Consider the following 15892-nt stretch of genomic DNA (forward strand, 5'->3'; position numbering starts at 1 on the left):
AAAATCAGCTTACAGATGAAAACAAACACGTTATTTTTTCTTTTTCATTTTTTGTTCACATCGAGAGTTTTGTTACCCGATGACCAAAATCAAACCAAATGGACGCTTATCCGTCATTTGGTCTCAAAGTGAAAATTTACTCGGTTACAAATGATTGCTCATTTTGTGTTTCACAGGAATAACCTTGTCACTGAGTTGTAATTAACACCCACACATGTGATATTCTAAAACGAAGGCCGAGCGACCTGGGGGAGCTGATTTTTCAAAAAATTAGTGTTTAAAAGTCTTGCAGGTAGGACAAAATAGTACTGCGGACCTTTGGCTCTCACAGAATTGATATCCTTGGTTTTTAACAGTGTGTGGGCGATGCTGAGGGCTCGTGAGCCGCGGTAATTTGTGGTGCTGCTGCCGCACAAGTGTGAAGACTGAGCAGAGCGGCGCTGGGCCAGAGGGTGAGCCTCCATCCAGTGAGTGAGCCTGGCGACGAGCCAGGTGGCATCTGGAGCCACATGTGGCTTCCTTCTTTCCTTTTTATTGCTCTGTATGAAGTTCATGGGAAGAATATACCATCATGGTATCCATAATTTGGGGGATTTGCGAAGAACTTTGAACATATTCCTAAAAATGTCAAGGATCTATTGTTGTTTATATACTTTCAATATTGATGACACTTGTGCTCCATTCTGGAGTTGTTGTTTTCAGTTTAGAATAAAAGACCGTATGTACTCAGGGCGAAGACACAGTGTTTCTTGGTAGTCATTTTTCTGAATGCTGTTTACAATCTAACACTTGAGAAACTCGAAAAGGAATTAAAAGCTATAATGAGGCAGATCTCTCAGCATGTGTCTGTGGGGCATCAGGAGGAAATAGGAGAACTTTCATTCATATTCTCAGGACTTTTTTTTAGCATCTATTAGGTGGAGGCATTATCCTAGATGCTGGGGAGAAGTCAATAAATAGGCCAGATAAAGATCTCTATCCTCCTGAATCTTACATTGTAGCAGGAGACAATGATGAATACAATAAATGACTAGGGTATATAATAGGTCAGGGGGTGAGAAATATTGTTAATACGGCTGGGAGAGGGGGACAGAGAGTGCAGGGAGGTGTGTTCTCAGAATTCTTTTTTTTTTTAAGATTTTATTTATTTATTTATTCATGAGAGAGAGAGACAGAGAGAGGCAGAGGGAGAAGCAGGCTCCCAAGGCTCCCAGCAGGGAGCCCGATGTGGGACTTGATCCCAGGACCCTGGGATCATGACCTGAGCCGAAGGCAGACGCTTAACCATCTGAGCCACCCAGGCGCCCGTGTTCTCAGAATTCTAATCATAGGCAATAGTCTAGGCAAAGAGCTGGAGGTCGGTGGGTAGCTGCCCCCTTGGCATGCTACCAGTGTTGGCTGGAGTGGGGTAAGTAAAAGGGAAGAGGGGAGAGAAGTAAAGTCTGAGAAATAACAGGTGGTCAGACTACGTACAGCTTTGAAGACTTGTAGCTCTTTATCTGAGAGCCACTGGGGGGTATGTGTGAAGAAGTGATCTAACCAACGTTATAGAAGGACCACTCTGGTTGTTGTTTTGAGAACACAGTGTGAAGGTGCAAGGTGTAGGGGCAGAGAGCAGTGAGGAGGCCCCTGCAGTCAGCCAGGTGTGAGATGGCAGGGGTTTGGAAAAGGTGAGAAAGTGTTAGGAATTTAGCCTGAGCAGCTGAAGGAAGCAGGCTTGGAGGGGTGGGGGTTGGATCAGTTCAGTCTGAGACGTCTACTAGGCATTCAATAAAGATATTCCAAAAGCTCTTAGATGAACATATACATGTGGAGCTCAGGGAGAAGTTGGGCTGGATAATAAATCTAGGAGTCATCAGCACACAGATGATCTTTAAAGCCATGGCACTTACTGATGAAAGAGCATGGGCTTCAGTGTAGACAGAGAAGAGGTCTAAGGTTTGAGTCCCAGGAGACTCTGAAGGACTGGCTGGAGGGGGGGGGGGTGGTAGTGAGAGGCAAATCCGGAAGGGGTGCATTCTAGAAGCCAGTGATTCGAGCACTTCAAGGAGCTCTGAAATGAAAGCTGACAACTGTCGGGTTTAGCAACTTGTATTTAAGTGGGGACTTCAACAGGAGCAGTGAGCAGGTGGGGTCAAGCCTGCCTGAGCTGGATTTAGGAGAGACTGAGAAGGGAGGAGTGGGAATAGGAAGAACGGACAGCAGGTGACATCTGGGGAGTTTGGCTATGAAGGGGGAGAAGAGACGCGGCGTGGTAGCTGAGGGAGCACATGGAACAGGCCCGAGGAGGTGCTTCTGGTTTCCTTAATATGGGAATGACCAACGGAGGGACAAGCCTAGGAGGGTGGAATTATTGGAGCATGTCCCTGGGTAGGTAGGCAGAGGGGACAGGGGAGTGGAGGGGCTGGTCCTCAGCAGGAGCTCCCGTGTGACAGCTCCGCGGGAGCCGGTGGGAGCTCCCTCTTATTGCTTTAATATTTCCAGCAAAAGTTGGAAGAAAGGCATCCACTGAGAGTACGATTGAGAAATGAGCTGTGGGAGTGCTAAGGGAAGAGGAGAAGGCCATAAAAAGGTCCACTGAGCGTGAATGACACATCATGACTGCTGGACAGCCCTAAGTTCCCACTTGAGTTTCACGGTCATGAATTAAAAGTGAAACCGAACGGTACGGTTCTACGTTTTTCTCCAGCCAAAGTGCGACGCACAGGGGCTGGCACAAAGTGGGCAGAGATCTGGATTCAGCCAGGATTGTAAAACTGCCAAATGAGGATGAGACATGAAGGAGGGCAGAGGAGCCAGGATGTATGCAAGCGAGCGAATATAATGTCTGTCTGGGGAGCCTGAGCTGGACCTAACAGCGTGGGAGGGAGGGATGAGGGTGAAAAGTAGCGGAATCAATGGATAGTGGGTTCTGATGGAGTCGAATTTCGGGAGCGAGGGAGCTCAAGAGCCAAGCAGAGGAGTGGTCAGTGAGGAAGGCATGCACTTTGAGAGAATGGAAGCATGCAGTGGTTGGTGAGGACGCAGTCTAGGGGGCAACCGTGGGAGGTAAAGGTTGAGGTGACGAGAAGCTACAGAATCTAAAAGGCCAGGGGTATTAGAAGGATCGCATATGTATGCATTGAAATCCCCAAGAATGAAGAGAGAAGGAATGCTGGAAAGAAGGGCAGTGAGCCCGGAGTGAAAATTATGGAGAAATGGGGGAGGGATCCTAGATCAGGAGCAACGATGGGGTAGCGGGCAAGAGTCTGAGGACACGAGATTAAAGCCGAGAATTTCTAGGGAGGGGAGGAGTGGAATGGTCAAGGGAGCAATGAAGAACCCAGCTCTTCAACTTTGGGGCAACAAATGGAGCGGCCACCTGAGAGGGCTTCAGGGAAGTGGTGTTTTCAGGGCATACCCAGGTTAGGGTTTAACAAGATAAAAGTAATTTCAGAGAAGAGTTTAACGACATGGGGATTTTGTTGGTGATGGACCCTGAAGGGAGAGTGTTCAGGAGTTAAGGGGAGGGCGATGAGGACAACGTGGAGAATGCACCAGATACGATGTAACAGGTCATATACGTTTAGAGATACGGAGGGGTATGAATAAAACATTCGCAAATATAGTCAAAATATGTTAGATTATACTCTTTTCACAAAAAAACAACAGAGTTTTTAAGAAATTACAGCAATATCAGTACTGCTTAAACAGATTCTGCCTCTATAATAAATCAAACTTTCATTGTCTCTTTCTACTTAGTCCTTGTACAAATTCTTAATAATTATGGAGTATCTCCAGTTTCATCTCCGTTCCTCCCTATATTTTCCGACATCCCCCCACACGACTACACTTAGAAAATTTGCATCACATTTCAGAATTGGATTTAACTATTTTTCTGTTCTCTCTTCAGTGCGTATGAGTTAGGCTACTAAGTGCAAACTCCGCCACCGACAAATGACTAATCCATCTGAGCTTTGTTTCCTCACCCGTAAAGTGGGGACACTTCAAAGGGCTGCAGCAAGGCTTGGCGGAGAGGATTTTCAGTACTTAGTACAACTAACCATTTAGCAACCCTCAGCTCCCTTTCCTGTTCTCAAGATGCACAGAGATTTTCTCTTCTCTTTTTTGGCTTGCTTTTGTGGGATAAATTTTCTAGTGCAGGATTACTAAAGCAAAGGGCACCACACAATTCTTTTTGTTTAACATGCCTGGCTATCCTGCTTTCCAAAATACCTAGACTAATTTATATTTCCACCAGTAGCCAATTTATATTTCTTACATGTGCATCTTAGTTGGACCACAATCTTGCCAGCACTGAGTATTCTTTTTTTTTTCTTAAAGATTTATTTTTGAGAGAGAGAAAGAGAGAGAGAGCGAGCGCACGCACACACGAGTGAGTGTGAGGAGGGGCAGAGGGAGAGGGAGAGAGAAACTTTAGCAGTCTCCTCTCTGAGATTGGAGCCCGAAGTGGGGCTTGATCTCATGACCCTGCAGTCATGACCTGAGCCGAAAGCAAGAGTCAGACACTTAACCAACTGCACCACTCAGGTGCCCCTGCAATAAGTATTCTTTAAGTTAGATAATTCACTGGGTACTAAAAAAGCATCTCTTGCCTGTAATCTGCATTTCTTTGAAGATTGGCAAAGTTAAACAGTTGGATATTTCTTGTGCAAATGGCTGTGTGTATATATATATATATATATATGTAATAAACATATCTGATGTCTAAATTTCTTTTAACTTCTAGAGACATATGTCTAAGAGTCTACTGGATATTTATACCTGTGAGTCTCATTAGCACCAAATTCAACACGTCTCAACCTCACTCACACGCAATAGGTACTTAATAAATGTTCACTGAACAAAAGACAGAAAATTACTTTGGTCCGTCCCAGGACTAGCAAACAATGAAGCAACACATTACTAACTGCAGGTTTTCAAAGTTATAAATAAAAGGTGAACTGCATGACTATATACAAGGTTTGCCTGTTTCTGAACATTAGCTGAATGTTTTCACTCATCAGAGAAAGGAAGCAATGGTGTGTTGTTGGTCTACTTAAAAATCATTATCTGAATCATGCACAGAACCTCAAATAGTACTTTTTAGGGACCAATAAAATAGATTAGATTAGATAAGTCATTGAAGTTATCTTCCAGGATGAAACAGACAATGTTTGAGCATTGGAATTTGATATACAGGAACACAAAAGTAGTTTTCAGTAAGAATTCAAATTTAGAGGTCCACTTGGTTAGAATGTCCAGAATCATCTGACAGAGACACCAATTTTTGCCCAACATTTCCAATTTCTGTAATAATCTGTTACAAGAATAAGAAAAGAAATGGTCGATCTGGAACCCGAACATAATTCAAACTATCATTAAACCAGGTATAGTTTATGAAAACCTACCAGTGATATCGTCTTTCCATAAGTATGAAATACTTTGTTTTAAATTTTGTGATCAGTATTTTAGAACAATTTTCCTAATAGGACAGGGGGATCTGCATGATGCCAAATAGTCATTAAGTGGTCTGCAGATGTTCAATCTCTGAGCTAAGAGATTACCTGAAAGCACATACACCTTTGCTAAATTCCATTCCGTCCCTTTGGAAATGCATTCGTAGGCCAACTGTGTGCTACTGCACCCTCACTTGTCTTAGAATTAGTGCTGCCTAACCGAAATACAGCATGAACCACATACGCGATCCCGTATTTTCTAGTAGCCACGTAAAAAAAGTAGTAAGAGGTGAAATTAATTTTAATCATGTTTTACTTAAACCAATACATCTAAAACAAGAGAATCGTTAATGAGATATTTTACCTTCTTTATTTGCATTAAGTTTTTATTGTTATTATTATTTCTTGCATTAAGTCCTGAAAATCCTGGGTATGTGTTCCACGGCGGCACCCCTCCGTTCACACCAGCCCAGCTGCAGGCACTCAGCAGCCGCATGTGGCTAGGAGTTGCTGTGGTAGATAGTGTGGGTCCTGAACATCTCTGCATTCCCTTCAAACTGCGATCACAGCTACTGTTCAAGTCCTTTCTCGGGTGACAGAGTCCCCTCAGGGGAGAAAAAAGAACGTATCTCCTGACAAAACAGGATGCTTCCTCTCATGAAATAAGAGCTTTAGAACTCTCATCCTTTGTTTTCCTTGCCCTGTTTGTCATGTCTGCTGATAATGTGGTTCATAAAATAGAGCCTGGGATTCCTGATATAACTATGTCTGTCCCTTTAACACCATTTTTCTACTCTCCCAATTTGGGGGCTTGACCTTTAAGCAATTCTTTAGTTCTTTTTCTCTTGTGTTTGTGATCTTATACTAGTAGCAGCCTCGGATTTATTTTGGCTTATGGACCAAATGAATAATCATCTTTGGTATGGTTGTTGTGTCAATATTCAGCTGAATAATTTTTTTTAAAGATTTTATTTATTTATCTGAGAGAGAGAGAGAGAGAGAGAGCAGGGAGAGGGGCAGAGGGAGAACATTTCAAGCAGGCTCCCGCTGAGCGCAGAGCCCCACTTGGGGCTCGATCTCACTACCCTGAGCCGAAACCAAGAGGTGGATGCTCAACAGACTGAGCCACCCAAGGCGCCCCTCAGCCGAATAAATTCTAAACTTCTAGTCTCACCGGTGTTTGCCACCTATGTTGAACAGAAAGACCTGAAATCACATACACATGGGAGTACTTACAAGAAACTATTCTGAGACTGATTAACATACACAGATGAAAGAAAAAGAATAAAAATAAAGTAACAGCTAAATATGACCAAATGTTTTAACATTTGAACACACTGTACCTTAGAAAAATAGATTCCTTTCATTGTTTTAACTGTTCGTTGGACATCCAACAGTCAGTTAACATCCCTTTCCTCTCTTCCATTAATTCCTTCAGACTGTCCTGGAAGATTTTAGTTTATATGTTTCTTTGTGTATGTACATTATTATTTTAAACATTGTTCTAGTCCTCCGTTTGACAATCTAAAACCAAATTATTATTTTACATTTCTTACATCCTACAAACGCCTTCGAAATCTAAATATATCAAAGATCTTTTTTTTCATGATTTTATTTTTAAGTCATCTCTACCCCCAATGTGAGGCTCGAACTTACAACCCCAAGATCGAGTCACATGTTCCACCAACTGAGCCTGCCAGGCACCCCCTACATATACCAACTATCGTAATGTAATGTTCTAAACAATGGGTCACGGTATATATGCAACTTCCTACAGCGGGGGTTGGCAAACTTGTTCTGTAAATATTTTAGGTTTCATGTGCTAAATGGTCTCAGTTGCAACTTCGGCGACGTCTCCTGAAAGCAGCCAGAGACAATACGGAAACCAAACCGGAGCAGCTGTGTCCCAACCAAACTTTATGTGCGAAAACGGGCAGCAGTCAGATCTGGACCGTGGGCCGCACACTTCGCTGACCTCCGTCCCGCTGGAAGGAGTGGAAAGTATGGATCAGGGGAGTGGCAAGAGGACGACGGGACATCAGACTGACAATGACCAGTTCCTTCTATCCCAACACTCTTAAATAGTTACACTGAGGTCTCTTGTAAGGTGCCTTGTAGGGTACACGTCCGTAGCTGACCCATGTTTATCTTAGGATGGTCTACAATGAAAAAGTGTAGGGGCGCCTGGGTGGCTCAGTCGTTGAGCGTCTGCCTTCAGCTCGGGTCATGATCCCGGGGTCCTGGGATTGAGCCCCCGCATAGGGCTCCCTGCTCGGCGGGGAGCCTGCTTCTCCCTCTTCCACTCCCCCTGCTTGTGTTCCCTCTCTCGCTGTCTCTCTCTGTGTCCAAATAAATAAAATCTTAAAAAAAAAAAAAAGAAAGAAAAGAAAACGTGTAAGCTGCAGAAGTGGATCATATTGGAATAGTCCAAATGACAAGCAAACACGAGTGGCTACATTCTCTCATTGTCTTTTATAAGACCAATTTTCTACAAATTTTTACTTAGCTTCTGTTCTTTTACAAAAGAATATGACGCTCGCAGATGAGTCAACTTTAAGTACTCTGGGAAAGATGCTGAGCTCTTGCGTTACTATACTCCCTGTGACTGTTGTGGCCCATCGGAGTCCAAGCCTGGAGCCCATCTAAAGAGTGAAGAGCCAGTTCCCTGCCAAAATGTGAGATCGATTTACATAGCACATATTCCCACAACCCCCACACGAAGGAACTAATTTTTTAACAGACCGTTTCATGAATAACAGAGTCTTTGTGCCACCAAATAAAAACATTTGGAGATCATCGAAACATCTGTTCTGAGATGTTACTGTCAAACTCGGGTCTTGGAGAGGGAGGAAACTGCATTGTTTTTCAACAGCGTTGATGATTTCAGAAAATGTCTCCATTTTGAGAACCGTTCTGTCTGCAGAACCCAGAAACTTGCGGGAACTAACTCAACACCAATGACATGCGCCCATCAATTACAGCTTACCTATATTTACGATAATATTTATTTATTTATTTTTAAATATTTTATTTATTTATTTGACAGAGACACAGCGAGAGAGGGAACACAAGCAGGGCGAGTGGGAGAGGGAGAAGCAGGCTCCCCGCTAAGCAAGGAGCCTGACGCGGGGCTCGATCCCAGGACCCCGGGATCATGACCCAAGCTGCAGGCAGACGCCCAACCGGCTGAGCCACCCAAGAGCCCCTATGATAATATTTAAAAAGCCAAGATTGGTACTAACTGCACCGCTTTCATGATGTGTTTTAAAATTATACTGCATAATTAGTAGGTTGACAAGAAATAGCTGTCATCCAGAAAATATCCATTTCTGTGGGTGTGTCCCTCAAGATAATCAGTGACTGACCTCAGAACGGATGAGGCGTGCAGCATGGCTGAGGCCCGGAGTCCTCCTGCAGGCATCTGCATTTCAGGCACCTGTAGGATGCTATAGAGGCTAGACACCTTCTCCTTTACTTGGAGGGGAAAAGGTCAGTTGTCGGAAATGAAAATGGAAACACACTAATTAAGAAGAGACAGCAATAATGCTGAGACATGTAGAAATAACAGGGAAAGTTAGAGGTGGCCCAATTCAGGTCTGTCGTGTTTGTTACTGGCTGGGAAGTTATGGTCAATAATCAGTGGGAAATAATTTCCATGCCACTGGCAAAGATGGGGCTCCCTGTGATTCGTGCTTCCCGGGTCCCCATCATTGCTGGTAACGAGCATGGCCTGTGTGGTAAATCTTCTTTTACAGCTCAGGTTTTACTGTTCACCACCCCTTTAGCACAGTGGCCCACTTTATGTGTGCAAATAAAAAGAAACGGAATGAGAGCTGAGGCCTCTCTAGTACCCATCTGTGGACCCATAACTTAAGAGAACGATAACACTCTACTGGCATTTCCCTCATTCTGGGAGCAGAAAAACATTGCATACATCGGTGCAAAATGATAAGGCAGAAAACAAAGCAAAAGCAACAAAAATGGCACCAGAAGGCCAAAGCAACCTTAGAATAGCTGAAATGAGCAGAAAAAGGAAACCAGAATGTTGAAATGCCACGACCATGTCTGTGTTATTCAGTGTGGCATGCCCAGCACTGCCCCACACATGGCATACAGTAGGTGCTTATTAAATAATGAATGAGAGCACACATTCTTCTCTTACCTCTTTCAGACACAGGCCACCAACATTACGTTAAAAGCTTTCAGGTCCGTTGTGAGAATGAAATATAATCTAAATGGTTCAAATAACTGGACTTTAAAACCAGTGGGCCATTTCCAAATATGAAGAAAGGAACACTTCTCAAGTGATAGAAATAATAAACCAGTTGCCATTTTTCAAGAAGCAAATAAACCTGGGCAGGAATCTGCACTTATACTCAAGCTTTAACTCTAGACTTACTCTTGTATTTTTTATCTTTACTTACACATGTAGGCTGGAGTTTCCAGAGGATTGAAATGTAGAAGTAGGATTGCCAGGTAAAAGATACGCATCTTGTTATTTTGAATTGCACCAACCAAAAATTGTCCTTTAAAAGCTTTAAGCAAATGGTTACTTCCACCAACAATGTATGAAAACTCATTTACCTAAACCCTCTACCAAAACTGTCAGTGTTCGTGAACAACTTCGCTTCCCTTTTCTGGAGTAAGGGGAAGAGATTTAAAGATTACTTAATATATGCAACTGCCAAAAAATTCACACAGTACCTGAGGGTAGAGGGTGAAAACAGAGTCTCCTTTCCAATATTATCCTCAGATCTCTTTGCAGAGGCAGGGCCATCATTCTCTTGTACATCCATCCAGAGAGAGTATCTGATACAATCTCTCTACACACACAATGCCACTCTTTTCAAAACAACTGGTAGCATTCTGCACAGTTATGTCATTATTCCATACGAGAATCTGTCTCATTCTAAGAGCTGGACCCCGTGCAAATACCATCACTAATTTAACTAGTCCCCTACTGATGGGTATTCAGATTGATTTCAATCTTTTGCAGCCAGGGATGCTGAAGTTCACATCCTCGTACCAAGGGCATTGCATGCTTAATCCAAGTATATTGGGAAAATGCCTAAATGTGGAATCTTTGGGCCAAAGGGTAAGTGCATTTTAATTTTTGACAGATACTATGGAACTAACCTTCATAGAGATTGTGCTCACTTATATTCCCACCAACAGTGTGGTTCCTCCCACCTTTCCGAAGACTTTATTGCCAAATTTTTTATCATTGCCAACTGGATGGGTGAGAAACAGTATTTTATTGGAATTTTAATTGCATTTTTCTTATTATAAAGGTGGATCTCATTTTTATGATAATTAAGTGATTTATATTTCATATTCTGTGAATTTTCTGTTCTTTCTCTTATTACCAATTTTAGAAATTTCCCTTAATCTTGAGCATAATTAAAAAAAATAACACAAACTTGAAATACTACAATGCAGCATTTCCCATTCTAAAATCCAATCCTACATTGTTTCTAGTTAGTTCCTAAAATTATGAGGTTTTAGGGAGGTGAGAGTAGAAAAGGAACTGGGGGAAAAGGAAGGTAAAGAACAAACATGAACCCAAAGGCTCAAAACATAACCACAGAGAACAGGAATTAAAGATAAAGAACAGAAAGAAATCATTAGCCAAAATATGGTGAGTTTCACCATAAATTGCCTGTGGGTATTTTTATTTATTTTTCCTCTTAAGATTATACAACACGAAGTAGTCAGACCATTAGTTTCAACTCTGAAACTCCATCCTTGAACTTAATTAGACCTGGATTCAAAATGGCATCATTCTATTTCACACCGTGCAAATGGTTTCCTTATTTTTTTGAAAATGGGAAAATCGCATTTTCCATTGTATCTAATTGGCCAGTTGCTTCTTCAGAATTATCAGAAATTTTCGGGGGCACAATTATCGTAAACATGATGGAACCTATAAGGATCTTAGATTTGAACGTGGCTGCTGACGAGTTAATGTGGAAATCTTGGGGTCGTCTTCATCTTTCTTCTCCTGTATTCATTTTCCCCTAACTCTCACCCTTTGGACCCTTGCAATCACTCTGCCCTCAGCACTCCCTGCCACTCTTCTGGCTTCGATCCTCATCACTTCATACTGGTATTATAGCTTCAGGTGTTAAGCCTATTCTAATTTCTGCCCTTCGAGGATCATCTTAAAACACAACCTGAATGGATTTCATCGCACTCAAGTGTTCAGTGCTACCTTCTAAAGTAAATAAACCTATAACAGCCCTTCACTTTCTAGCCCCAATCAGGCTCTTCTGCCTTAGTTTTCAAGTCTTTCCATAAACTCACTCCACTCTGCTTCTGCAAGCGTTTCCCCCACCACCTGTGCAATCAATACTCATTCTCTCCCTCTCTGCCTTTGTTCAAGCTTTCTTCTTAGTCTCTGCAAAACTATGGGTACTTTTAGTGCCATTCTAAATTCTGTGCATGACCATCTTCCTCCCTTCTTCTCCTTCTTCTCCTACTCTCTCAAGTTCTCCTGGGGGAACCCCTCTATCATTCTGGTTCCAAGGACCACCTAAAGGCTGACAACACACCAACCTTCCCTCTAGCCAGACCTCACCCGAATTCCACATCAATCCCACCCCATACCTGCTGTGTTATCTCCAACAGCTCTCCCACAAAGCTCTAAAAATTGACAGACGCAAAACCGAACTGATCTTTTTACTTCTTGAACCAAGCAGCCACCCAAGTGAGAACCCTGGGTGGTCATCCTCGACTCCTCCCTCTCCCTAATCTCTTACATCTATCTGGTGTTAATTCAACTTCCTTCCCTTCCTGTTATCAATCAATTCCTTTCTATTTCCACCACTACTGTAAATTCCCAACTGCATCATCTCTCACTTTGGCTAATCTTCTAGTGGATTGCTTTGCCCCCTGACTTCCATTCTAGGAAACTATTCCTTATGCTACTGCTTAAAATTAAAATCTAATCATATTTTAAGTGAGGATGATTTGCAGAGGATAGATTTACAATGAGACTATTGCTAAGGGTGTGGGTGGGCTGCCGGGGAAGCACAGTGATAACCTAGGAATAGCAGCAGAAAAGTACCACCATAGCATGCCGGGACTAGGGGAGGGACTAGTTACTGGAAGAAGAAAGTGATGTTAAATAAGGTCGCCTTGAGAAGGGGAGATGCTCCTGTTCCCTGGTGATCTTCAAGGGAGGAAGACAGAAAATTAAAGACCTTGACCTCACTGTCTTCCTGCCCATCTCCTGCTGGGGCTAGCTATCCACTGGCTGAACTTACCTGGAAATCAAAGAGCAGGGGAGTCTGGTGATTCAGCCCTACAGGTCAGCCTCTGGGACAGAGGCAATGGAGAATGGATTGGGATGTGTGCCCCTCCATCCTCTGACTTTAGTGGCTCTCTATCTACTATAAATTTAACTTCTTAATGAATACACAGGCTGTCCGAGATCTGGCCCTCACTTTCTTCTCATCATGCTAAAATGCATCTAGATGCATCCATGGTGAACTATGCTTCTTCTCATACCGAATTCGGTATGTGGAATGCCTCTCTTCTATTCCCTGGCTTAGCTACTCTATTTATCCAGAATCAGTTCACTCATCACTTACTCTATTAAAAAAAAATCTTATTTCAGGTATATAATTGACCATACTCTTTAGTAATCTCATTATCTGTCTATAGATTTTTATCCAAGCATGTACAATATTTTATTGTCCTTATTTGCTTACATGTCTATGTTTGTACACTAACTAGTAAACTCTCTAAAGAAAACAGGGGATGTGCCTAACACCATTTTATTCCCAGTGCTCAATACTGTTCAAGACACACAGTAGGTACTTAATAAATGATGTCTGAATGAGGGAATGAATTTAAGCAACAGCTCAAACCCAGTCATCCATGAAGTTTTCCCTGATGACTTCAGCCCAGGCTGATTTTCACTCATATTTATTACCAGAGTCTAGCATTCAGTGCTTCCCCACCTACTTCACCTGTTTTTGTATTGTTTTCTTAGTTGACCACAAGCACCCTGACAGCAGGAATCATGCCTTCTGCTCCTCTGACAGCACAGTTTGTGTCTACACTAGACACTTAATAAATGCTTGCTCTGAAGAGTAGGTGTTTAGAAGCAGGAGGAATATAGGTTTTTTAGGGTCTCAAAATCAAGCACTTATATGACCAGAAAGTCTTGTAAACTGGTAAAACTGATAAAAAGGTGGAGACGGTAATCTGATAGCTCTAGCACCTGCTGATTTCCAGAAGCAGGAAATCTGGATTTTTATGGAAACACGTCTGATTTTTAATGGTTTTTAATGGTTGGCTCAAATAAAAAATCTCATCTAACCCAGAGACTACATTTTTGAGAGGAGGGCATGGCTGTGGTTTGAGCAAGGGCTTATAACATCACTGATGTAGGTGATGCCATATGTAAGCGGGTGAATATCGGTCAGGAAGTGTTCAAGAAATTTAGGTGGAAGGTCTGGGCTCTTGGAATGCTTCATTTCTCCCCTCAGCTGAAACAACGACCTTTAGTGGGAGGCCTCTTGTTTATAGCCTTTCAGGTCAGTGTTAAGGGCAAGCTCACATAAGACCTAGACTGTTGACAACCTTCTGTCAGGAAATATCCTGAGTTCCTACTCCTGCCCTGACAAATACATTCAATCCAAAAATGTAATAAAGGATGGTAGGTCCTGCCTGCTTGTGAATGCCAGAGTATGTTAAATGCCAGCACTGGCAAAGATTAGAAGAGACAATCACATACTAAATGACCAGGTTCTTCCTTTTTGAGATTTTATTTATATATTTAGAGCATGATCAGGGGGATGGGCAGAGGGAGAGGGAGAGAGAGCCCGAGGTGGGCTCAACGTGGGGCTCGATCCCAGGACCCTGAGATCATGACCCGAGCTGAAACCAAGAGCCGGATGGATGCTCAACCAACTGAGCCACCCAGATGCCCCTTAAATGACCAGCTTCTTCAGAAAGAGACTCAACACAGGATGTGGAAAGACAAAAGAGGAAAGAGAGAGAAAAATCCAGAGGCGGCCCGAGCCATCTCAGGACGCCTCTTCCCAGCCAGTCTCTCTCTCTCTCTCTCTCTCTCTCTTACACCCGTTATCTCACTCAATGATCCATGAGGGGGCGGGGATTACTGGAGACTTGACCTATGAGGAAACGGAGGTTGGCAGAGATTAAGGACTATGCCTTTGGTCACAGCAAGTCAATAGCAAACCCAGGATGGTAACTCACGTGTTGTCATCCTAAGCCCAACTTTATTTTGCTGCTTCTCCAAACTACCAATACCACCCCCTTCAGGATGAGGTCAATAGGGTAAGAAGCCTTGTGTGTTACTGAAAAAAATATCCTGAAGATAGCAGAAAGAAGTATCATTTATTATTTATGTATGAAGTGAATTCTTTGATAGAGTTTGGATGGGTTTTCAGATTATTTTGTTTAATCCCCAAAATGACCTTGGCAATTGGTTAAATGATAAAACAGGTCTTCACTTAAGTGTAACTTAAGGTTATGGAAGGCATACAGTGTCACTGATAATTTGCCCCATTTTGTGGAATGAGAACACAGCCACTCTTTTTCATCTTTTTCATCTCTGGCATTGTACTCGTCAACGGGATGAAGCAGCTGCTTCTATTAAGGATAAAAAAAAAACCTATGTTAAAAAAAAAAAATCAAGCTTCCAGTAAGTAAAAAGTAACTTTATTTGAGGTAGGATCCTTCTGGGGAAATATAATCTATTTATCTACATAAAAAATTAAGAATAGCAAAATAAAGCTTTAATTTTTTTATTATTTATTTTTTTAGTATGCTCTGTGCCCAATGTGGGGCTTGAACTCATGACCCCAAGATCAAAAGTTGCGTGCTCTACTGACCGAGCCAGCCAGACGCCCAGGGTTTAATTTTTACTTGTAGAATTTAAAATCATATAGTATAAAAAGTGAGGAAGAAAAGGTGAACAGAAAATGGGAAGCAGGGAAGACAAATGAGGGGAAAGGGAGGTAGGGAAACAGATTGTACAAAGAAAATGGGACGTAGAAATTGACACAAGAAAAAAACATTATACACAGATAAACACAATTTCAACCCAGACAAGGGAAAGGAAGAGCGCCCCAATGCAGACAGGCAAAATACGGCTGTGCACGACAAAGACAGACTTTAGAGTCATGCTGTAGCTTACACCTACAGGCAAATAGGAAGCACACTGTATAGAATCAAACCTGAGGTCTAAAGGTTTTCAATACCACAGTTCCTACGATATATGCTTCTTTCCCATGCTTATGGAAGTATGTGAAAAGGAAAAAGAGAGCCAAACTGCATGTCCAAAGTGTGTGTGTGTGGAGGTGGGGGGAACACTCAAGGATTTTAACATTCCACCATTATTTCTCTATTGAAACATGACCCCATTCTTGGCTTCTTATTTGCTCCCTTTTCCACAGCCTAACAGTAAACTCCCACACACC

At 42.4% G+C, this 15892-nt stretch overlaps 1 protein-coding gene across 3 annotated transcripts in view; it reads right to left on the reverse strand.

Moving 5' to 3' along the window:
• Positions 1-15892, reverse strand: part of GAREM1 (GRB2 associated regulator of MAPK1 subtype 1) — a 194444-nt gene that overhangs the window by 42162 nt on the left and 136390 nt on the right. The gene's annotated exons all lie outside the window — the stretch shown is intronic.

The sequence above is a fragment of the Zalophus californianus genome, chromosome 14 (assembly GCF_009762305.2).
Source record: "Zalophus californianus isolate mZalCal1 chromosome 14, mZalCal1.pri.v2, whole genome shotgun sequence".
Classification (NCBI taxonomy): domain Eukaryota; kingdom Metazoa; phylum Chordata; class Mammalia; order Carnivora; family Otariidae; genus Zalophus; species Zalophus californianus.